Below are 10940 nucleotides of genomic sequence, written 5' to 3'. Positions count from 1 at the left end.
ACCATGTGGGAGGTTTTTACCAGTAAAGATAAAGCTGTAAAATTTATGAAAATGTATGCCTTCCTTCATGTTTTCTAGTGGGGCCTGATTGGAGTCTGTGCTAGACCGATTCTGGCCCCTGGGCCCTATTTTTGAAGCTACTGTATTTTTCCTAATATTTCAAACAATAGGAAAAAACAACATGTCATAATTTCCAATCTCTAAATCTTATGGAAAATTAACAAATGCTCTGTTTATAAAGTTGTGGAAACCTGCTGAAACCTGAGACTGAAGAAGTCACTTGTGAAACGCTACAAAATGAACAGAATCAACTTTTTGGGATAAAACATTAACCTTTACAAGCACTAAATTTAGGAAAATTAAGATGTGAGGCCTGATGAGTTAAGCAAAAATGTACCTTTGAGTTAACATTGAAATACATCATCAATAGCCTCGAGAGTATATCCTCAACTAGAATATCTTATAAATAAAAAACATATATTTGATAAATACTGGTGTAATAAACATGAAGATTTTTAAGTCTCTAAAATAAAGGAGCAGACAGGGTATATATATTATGTATATATCGTTACTTTTTACTTAGGATTTAAGTATAGTAATAAAATAAAGTAACACTGTCACAATACTAAATAATACTGTTGACTAGTATCTTTCCACCACAAAAATCATACTAAAAAAAATCATACTAGTATATTTTTACGTGTTATTCTAAATGTAATGAGCTGACTACACCTGTGTAAGGCACACATCGTTCTTAATGTAACACAGCACCTGTGAACCTTTTAATACCCTGCTTTCTTTTGCTGTTTGCAGCCAGTTGGTGCGCTTTTTGAGCTCGCCCCCTGCTGGTTACATTTCAGAAGTACAATTTTTACGTGATGGAAAACAGCGAGTAATTCTCTTCCATATTCAAAAATACATGAAAAGCTTCTGGGAAGAAAAGATGTGTGTCTGCATGTGTTCCAGATGACTTGTGACAGCATGCAGTTATCCAATCCTCCCACTTCTCACAGAGCCACTGTTGTGAATTAGTAATGACTCCAGCTGGAGTCCCAGAGCTGCTACCTTTTTGATGTCTTGCTGCCAAATACGGGAGTAGAAAGAAGGGGATTATTACGCAACCGCCGCTGACCTCTACATCTGGACGCGCTTCATCAGTGTACAGTGCAGCACTGCGTGGACTGAGGCTGCACTACTGGTCCTCTGTTTTGATCTTCTGTTAATACTCGATGCGTTTTTTGGCAAGGTGCCTTGAGGGTGGTGGCAGTGCCTCCAGGTGGTGTCACGCGGAGCTGCCGTGGGTTTAGGTTGAGCTAATGCACACACGTTCATTTCTGCTCAGCCACGCACTTACGCTGCCCACGTGTCATCTTTTTCGCTGTCCTGCGCTGTCATGAGTAACATCCTCACATTTTTTCTGTGTTATCTCCTCCTCAGGATCACCTCAGTGTTAAAAAAAAAAAAACCCCACAGATATATAGAGTCATAGCATACATATACACTTAAATATAAACGCAGTGTAACACACGTGTAGATAAAAAGAAAAAAAAAGATAAGAAGGCAACTTATCTTGCTTTCTTATCTTTATTATCTATATGTGTGAATGTGTGTGTGAATGGGTGGATGACTGGATATGTAAAGCGCTTTGGGGTCCTTAGGGACTAGTAAAGCGCTATATAAATACAGGCCATTTACCATTTATCTGACAACACATGAGGACATTAGCAAGAATTTATTGTGGGGTTTTGTTTGTTTTTTTTTTATCCAGTTTTAATCTGAATCAGTGTGATGGCCTGTGTCTGATGCTCAGGACACCGCTTTAATAGTCCTTTAGATTAAATACGGTTTATGATGATTGCATGGAATTGCTGGAACTTCTTTACATGTTGTTTCCTTCTGTTTTTCACCCTTAAGCACCAACAAAACCCAACTTTAGAGGATTTTCTGGGTCCTGTTTCCATATTTTAAAATGCACATTAGAACTGCAGTGATCAGGTTACAATAGGAAGAATGTCAGCATAATGAGTTACTGCTAAATTTGCCACAGCAGTAAATATAGAATAATAAAAAATTATCTTAAAAAAACAAAACTATTGTTAACTTTCATTAAAATAGTTCTGTAGTTCACTAAGTTAACCGCCCCCTTGAATCTATTGTCTAACAATGTGGCTCAGGCATCAGCACATTTCTTTCTGACACTTAAAAGCTGCATAAAGCGCAGTTAAATACTCTGGATAAGACAGCTTAGTGACAAAGGGGACCCAGAAGTACTTTGATGTCATCCTTAATCTTTATGTTATACGAATGGTCTTGAGTTGGTAAAGCTGGATTTAGAATCACACATTTGTGTGGCTCCCAGGCTGTGCAGAGAAAAGGATTATGGGAATTCAGTCAATGCAGACACAGGAATGTGTTCATTCTTCTATAAAAAACACACACAAAAAACAGACAATGTATGTAAGCGAACACACACACACACACACACACACACACACACAAATGCAGAGCTACATATTTGGACATAGACAGAGTGACCCACCTCCTCTCTCTCCTCCCTTTGGATTTTATTACAGGTTAAAATTAGACTATTGGTAAACCTCAAAGTTCACTTTTTTCCCACTGCCATAGCCACACACCACATACTTGTGCAAGAGGGTGAATTTCTAAGTTAAAACTATATGGGTACATGACACAGGCCAAGAAATTAGTACTATGTGCCTGATTTCACTCACAAAATGATGCTGATGTGAAAACTTGAGCAGTACCTCACAGGTAGCCACATAATTTGGCAAATCATTCCATTAAAATGCACCAAAAGGCACCAACCCCACAAAATGCAGCCGGCAGATACGTTTCAGTGATTTGAATTGGAGATGGTGAGTGATGGTGACATTAAACTGCAAATTGCTCTGTCAAGCAAAAGTTTCCCCAAAGACTAAATTTTTTATTAAACACCCTTTCTATTCTACCCGTTCTATTTTACTACACTGAGATTGCACTTTGTGTTTTCTGTTCATCGTGCAGTACTGTTGAAAATGTGCTTCTGTGCTTACATCTGTGATTCTATTAAGTTTACAATAGCTAACAAAAGAAATGAATTCTCCCTGATGCTGCTTTGCTTTGTTGGCAATGATACAAGGGCGAAAACCCCCAAAAAACTAATGCAGTCGTTGAGCCAAACCAGTTGTTTTAATTGTTAATTTTAGCTGACTGAGCACAACACATCCAACTGGGCATATTCACAGTTGAGTTACTGGTGGCTTGCACCTTTTGTCCATTTCCATCATTTGACCTAATGGTCAGCCCCACAGTGTGTTCAGCTGAAACCTAAAAACTCAAACGCTTTGTTTTGAAAAGTAAACTTCAGAGTTATGTCAGTAATTGTCGAGCTGCCGGCAATAATACGCAACCCCTGCAGATGAAGATGCAATGGTAATGATTTGTACTCCTGAGCAAGGAGAAATCATACAGATCGTATGATTTCTCCTTGCACCTTAATATGATGGACTGAAAAAGGCTCTCACATCAATACGCTGTTCCCAGCGGCTGCGACATTACTGAAATGCTAATGAAGGAAACGCTCGGTGAATAGTAGGATCATTAAACTGTGTGGAGAGGGAGGAACAGAGTGGAGAGGCAAGGAAAGGAGCCTGATGGTGGGGATGATGATGATGGTGATGATGATGGTGATGTATGGATGTTTCCTAGATATGAAGCCCCAATTTAAGCTGTATTTGCTCAGCTCAATCTGGCAAAGATGCTAAACGTGCCCCCACTCCACCCACCTAATGAGAGGACACTGGCAATAATGTTCAAGCCTGGAGCCAGAAGAGAGACAGAGAGGGAGAAAGAGCACGATGGCATGTGTGTTTGTCTCTCGGAGGAATCAGTGGTGCGTTAGAGATTGGAAAACGGGCCCGTGTAGTGAACAGATGAGAAAATCAAGATTGCTCAGTGTCAGCCTGTGCTGGTGCTCGAGTCTTAAGAGAGAAAGGTGGGGAGGAAGACGAAGGAGTGAGAGTCAGGATGGTGGGAAACTCCCATTCATCAAAAACTCTTCAAATAGTCGGGAATGAATGCTGGAATTGGTTTAAAAGCAGATATGACGACAGCAGAACCAGTACTGATGGATCCCTGGTTCTCGTCTGATAGACAGAGACACACACACACACGCACACACACACACACACACACACACACACACACACACACACACACACACACGGTCTCTTACTGAAGTGTGCTGTCAGCATCAGTACCGCAGTTATTCATCAAAGGCTCTCCCCCCCTTCGTCTCACCTCGCCTTCTCTCCTCTTCTTTACACACTTTCACATACATGATGGTGCAAAAAGGGGGCGAGAGGACACCCGTCTCCAATAAGGTTAGCGTGAAAGAGCAAAATAGCGTCAGACTGCAAGGTGTTACAGTAGTCAATTTCAAAGTCAGTGAACACGACTGTTTGCTAAGCCCTCCCTACCCCCAAAAAGAGTTATTTTACTGAATTAATATTACATACGTAAAATTGTGAGTGCACTGAAAACTCATCTCTGGCTGACTTTTAGTGTTTCTATATAAGCGAATGAGTTCAACCTTTGGCGGCATCAGTCACACAGACCTAAAGACTCCCTGGCAACCTCCAGCTCCCAGTTGACGACTGGTTGCTGATAGCTGCTAGGTGAAATCAGTTGCAAATAGGTTCTCCCCCAAAAGTCTCCTTGTTAATACATGGTTGCTGCACCTGAAATTTTATCCTAATTTCACTCTTATATTGAAGGATAAGGCCTAAGTCCATGGAGGACCACTATAGAAAACACGAATGCCTCGTTTTTACCAACCCCTAAAAAGGTTTTAGGGTATTCTTCCAAAAGAACTATGTCATCATTTGTGTAAGATGTTACAACCACAGACTGTTTATAAAGGATGTAGTTATCACCCATTTTTTATTAAAGTCTCACCTTGAAGACTGTGTTTTGAAACCGTAAGCAATGAGTGAGGGGAATCAGTTCGAGAAACAGTACACCCTGTCAATCACATGACAATAAAACCAAGAATAAACCAAAACAAGCATGCCCTGCTTTGTCAACTCAGACAATGAACACCATTTTGCATTAAATAACACCTGAAGTTCAGGTGAAGTTATTAAGACTATGAACTTATTAAGTAATGAAGGTACTACAAACTGGTTTCGCCTTTTAAATCTGGAAGCTACATACAGCAAACTTATACTTTGACACCTTTGTACCAGAGTGCAAACATGTTAACACACCAGTTTCCCTCAGAGCTCACCTGTTTTGTGTTTTGTTGAGGCTTAGGGGCATGCTTTGAATGACAGGTGTGCCAAAATAGGCTTCCTCTGATTCGAGCTAATTAACTGGATCGCGCCACAGTATTTGTGGTCATGGAGACTTTAAAAGCATTTGTAATGCAATTATCTGGCTAATACAATGGGCTGCTGTGTGGTACAAACTAGAGATGGACCGATCCGATATTACGTATCGGTATCGGTCCGATACTGACGTAAATTACTGGATCGGAGATCGGAGAGAAATAAAAAAATGTAATCTGATCCATTAAATATAAAAAAAGCACTCTGCTCATAACCGTAGCATGTCGGAGCAGTGTGCTTACATCATAGAGCGGCTGTGTGTATTTGAAGCCTGCTACCAAACCAGCATTTCATCTCTGAGAAGGTTATCCCAGAGAGAAGTAAAGCAAGTGTGTAAGTTCATCTCTGAATGTTTGTAAAGCGTTCCTGCGTTAAGCTTAACAACCAATACCTGGAGCGACTGCCTCTTCTTGCTGCTACTTCAATCATGAAACTGCTTAATGATCAGCTGATCGGCTTTTCTGTCACGACTCCGTCTCTCTTGTTTGTTTATTGCCCACTTCGCGCCAGAAAGAGGAAACCAGCGGCTGAACAACAGCAGCACGTTTAAGCTTGATAAGCTGTTGTTAGAATTTATTTAATATTACTTTCTACACCAGGATCTTTTTCTATGCAGCTGACGGCTGGTAACTGTCCAGGGGCGGATCTAGCAAAGTTTAGCCAGGGGGGCCGATAGGGCATGAACAGGGAAGAGGGGGCACAAAGACATACTTTTCTTTCTTATTCTCATTTAAAATGTCTGGCTTTTAATCAATAATTATCTGAATCTTACACCCAAAGTCCATTACTGTATATAATAACTGTTAAGTCTAATATACCCTAGTAAGCTATATTACTTTTTCCTTTGGGAAGATACCATCTGTACAGTCTGCAGTTCTGTTGAAGGAAGATGTTGAATCTATTTAATTATTTTTCAAAAATAATTTCTTTCTGTGCATTTTTTTTCCACACTGCATCAAATTAAAGTTGATTACGTCGATTAAGCATCATGAGGTGGAGGTTTGGGGGGTGGTTCCCTATTTTTTATTTTTTTTTGCTGGGAGTTTGCAACCCTATTAGTTAGGTTGCTTAAGATTTCTGCTAAGTACTCTTTAAAATACCAGAATAGGAAGGATTGAGTAGGTTTACATTTATTAGATTGATCAGTATTGCTGAACTATGAAATATTTTGGGTGCAGTGTATTTTTTTACATACAGGTATAACAGAATAGCTTTAGTGTTGTTGTTTATTTAAACTTGAGTATGAACTTATACAAAATTCAGCAAGATATTAAAAAACAGTTTTATTGATTAAAAAACACTATATCGGATTCATATTGGTATCGGCACATATCCAAATTTATGATATCGGTATCGGACATAAAAAAGTGGTATCGTGCCATCTCTAGTACAAACCACCCAGGAGAGTGAAATTCTAGTAATTTATTAGTCCATTACTTAAGCTGCATCCATAAACTGTACACACTGATCCCTTCGACTGTTGTTATTTAAGCTGGTTAGTGTTAGCTGGTAACTTTGCCCTTTACCCTCTCATCCAGGTATGATCATTTCTGACTCCATTAAAACCACACATGGCTCACCTGGAGTCAGATTGTAGATTCCCGAAACAAGCAGCAGCATGGTGGCTTGTCCATCTTTTATATACAGTCTAGAACCAGCCACCTCACTATGCTCAACATTAACTTAGCTGTTGTGTTAAAGTGGGAAAAACTTATTATGCATACTGCCCCAGAATGCAAAGAAATCCAGAGCTTTGCAGGTCGGTAAGGGCTTTAGTGGGAAAGCCATTTGGCTTGAATAAATCTTTGATGGGGGATTAGAGGGTTGAAGATGCTGATATGAGAGTAGCTATATTTGCTAAAGAGGAATTCCAGGTTGGAGGGGGCTCCTGAGGGGTTCTCCCAGCAAAATGAGTTTAATTCCATAATAATTTCATTTGCCAGAGCATATCCCATTAGAGCCTGAATGAGGAAGGATGATTTAATAATAGACATCAACATTAGTGGTATTATATCCCTGGATACATAGCTAACTGTTCTACAGTTTAATACCAAACAATCAACTATAGTGTGATGTGAGGGTTCAGGGGCTAATTAGATCAGTCTACTGGGCCTAATCTCAGATTAACTGGAAGGCCAAGTTTAGCATTTTTTGAATATAGGGATCGGCAGACATGCAACATTTCAGTCCAGCTCCATTATAGTTACAGTTAAACCTTTGAGTTTGGAAACCCTGCACGAGTTGAAAGTGACTTTAACATGTCGACACAACGTGATCATGCTATCGCACACATGCATGAAATGTGACAGCACCCGAGCCAGCGGCTTCCTGTTAGGTAACACAGGGGCTTCCACCCTCAGCGCTGGGCATCTGTCCTTGCAGGAAGAGAGACATAAAGGGATGCTAAGAAAAGATGCTTACGTCAGGAGCAACCGTGGACTTCTCTTTCTCTCTTTCTTGCTCTCATATGCTTTCTAACTCATCGCGCTCTCTCCCCAGCTTTCCTTGGTTTCTCCTTCTAAGGAGGACAGCCTCTTTAGCTGATGCCAGCACTTCAATCGGAGCCACTTAAGAAAATAAGCTGTTGCCATCTTTGTGCTGCTGGTTGGTGCTACGGTCACATGCTGTAACACTCTCGGGAGGCAGGTGCAGAATTCCTCATAGGAACAGTTTCCTGTCCAAGAATGAACTAAAATGCAGGTTGTTTACCACAAAACAACTGAAGAATTGTATGTGCTCATTATATTTGGTGCATCTCATAATGTCAAGATAAAGCTATATTCACTGAAGTGTAAGCGGCTGACTGAAATTATGATATAATTTATAACTTAGACTAAGATTGTGGCTCAAGAGTTGGGAGTTCGCCTTGTAATCAGAAGGTTGCCGGTTCGAGCCCCGGCTCGGACAGTCTCGGTCAATGTGTCCTTGGGCACATTGACCGTTGCCTACTGGTGGTGGTCAGAGGGCCCGGTGGCACCAGTGTCCGGCAACCTCGCCTCTGTCAGTGTGCCCCAGGGTGGCTGTGGCTACAATGTAGAGTGGGAGTGACCGTGTCCCAGTACTGAAAACCACAGTATTAATGAAAGTATTGCCCAAAGGTAATGTTTCCACCTCTCTGCTAGACTGTGAGAATGGCTTTCTTTGGTTCATACTCAGCATTTTCCAAAATACAGGGGGGTTGAGTTGATGCCAAAGACTTTTACTTTAGTTTCATCTGACCACAGCACTTCTCAGAATCATTTAAATGTTCTAACCCTAAGATTGGCCTGTACATGCGCTTTGCAGGTTCCGGAAGATTCCATTATAGCACAGGTACGATCTGATATTGTTGTGTTGGAGTTGTTTCTGGATCAACGGCGGTAATGTTGATCCAAGTTCAACATTTCAAGGAACTAATCACATTGTAGTGATGTCATAGTTTAGCATCTTGGAAACACCATCACACCAAACCATAACCCTAACCCCAGAACTCTAACCCTAACCGTAACCACGATCATATCTTAACCCCAACCCTAATTTTGACCCTAACGGCTCCTTTTTTGGATTTTCTTCCTGAGTGGACATCGGCAAGTATTCTTCTCTAAGTCGCAAAGCTATGACATCGTAACAATGCGACTGGTCAGATGAAATGTTGATCCAGGAACAACACCAAAACGAGAATATCAGATAGAGCACAGCGTATTGTGTTACCAGGGGTGTTCTTGGTAACAGTGGATCCAACTGCCACATGGATACACAGCCGATCTGTAGCTCCCTCAGATGCCTCCCTGGGTAATTTCACAGAAAATCCATTTCTAGCTTTTTTTTGGCTGAAGTATTATTATGATTGTCTCTCTATATTAAAATTAAACTGCCATAAAAATTAGAGACTGTTCATTTCTTTGTATGTGAACAAATTTACAAATTCAGCAGGGGATCAAATTATTATTTGCCCATGTGTATTTGAGAGTTTTTACGAAAGGATGCAGAGGATGAATACATGCATAGACTTATTCAAAACGGTTTCATAACATACAGCATGTAAATACCATACAAACACTCTATACATAACAGGTAGACGTTTACCGCATAAAAACAGAATTCAGAAATATTACAAGGAAAAAATTGAAATAATGAACCTTTTCAATTTCAGTTCAATTCAATTTTATTTATATAGCGCCAGATCACAGCAACAGTCCCCTCAATGCTTGGTAGACCCTACAATAATACATACAAAGAAAAAAACCTCAAAATCATATGACCCCCTATGAGCAAGCACTTTGGTGACAGCGGGAAGGAAAAACTTCCTTTTAACAGGAAGAAACCTCCAGCAGAACCAGGCTCAGGGAGGGGCGGGGTCATCTGCTGTGACCAGTTGGGGAGAGAGAAGAAAGACAGGATAATATTACAAAGAAGAACACATTTTTGTTGCCTTTGGTTCAGGTCAGATCATGTTGGGGAGTGCACTTATCCCCTACTGGGATTGCATAAAATTTACACATGCACCCCACTGTCAGTAGCATCCTCGGGCAAAACAATAACCTACTTATGTGACGTGATGGAAAGCAGGCTGCATCAGTCCTACATATGACCAACTTCCAAACTTTCCATTTACGGAGAATAGTTAGTTAACAAAAGCTGTATTACCAGTAATTTATTATTGATGGGTTTTTTTGGCAATCCAGAGAGAGTGTAAAAGGCAGTGTACACTTTCAGAGCAACTAAATTCACTTGCAAACACAAAATATGTTTCCGTGTCCCTGCTGTGCTGCCTGCTCGCTCACCTGCAGGGAAGACAGGAGTAAGGTGAATTGCTTTAGTCTCGTGAGCCTTAAAATTGAATTGCATCGCCAAGGAGAGAAGGGCCAAATATTCAAGAATGAGAAGAGATGTGATGATGTCAGCAGCTCTGAGGCAAGCACTTTTCCCCTTTTTTTTCAGGATAGCAGCATGCATGGATGATGTGCATGTGTTTGTGTGTCATTGTAGAGATGCCTCTATGCTGAGTTGAACAGCCGGATGGGTTCAGGTTGTCATTAAGGGAAAGTTGAGTAAAGCAATGGGCTGAAACTCATTTTTATTATCTCCATATCACACTCTTGACACTTTTCCTTCTGCTTTTTTCCTCTTCCTGACCTCTCCCACCATTATTCCCTCTGCTGGACTTAAATCTTCCTCGCTCACCGTCTGCCTTCACTTTTGTGTTGTTCGAATTTCTTTCAAGTCATTATTTTCCGTCCAATTTCCACCACAATTTCTCACCTCATTTCACTTGAGATCCTTTTTCGTCTTCATTTGCATGGCTCAACCATAAATATTCCTCTGTCCTAAACACATACACACACGCACACACACACACTACCATACACTGTAATTAAACTCCCCCAGGGGCAGTTTGGGGGTTAGCAGTGAGAAGAGATGAGGAGAAAGTGAGCGATAATGCCACTTCAAAGCGGCTGCAGACTGGCTCATTCCCCTCAAGCTTCAGATGGATTAAGGCCACTTCTAGCCTTTTTTGTACCCCATCAGCTCCACTTGAGTTCAACACAGAGCACCCTCTTCAACAAATGTATC

The sequence above is a fragment of the Rhamphochromis sp. 'chilingali' genome (assembly GCF_963969265.1).
Source record: "Rhamphochromis sp. 'chilingali' genome assembly, chromosome: 17".
Taxonomy (NCBI): Eukaryota; Metazoa; Chordata; class Actinopteri; order Cichliformes; family Cichlidae; genus Rhamphochromis; species Rhamphochromis sp. 'chilingali'.
The sequence above is the reverse complement of the archived record's forward strand: the minus strand, read 5'-3'. Positions refer to the sequence as shown.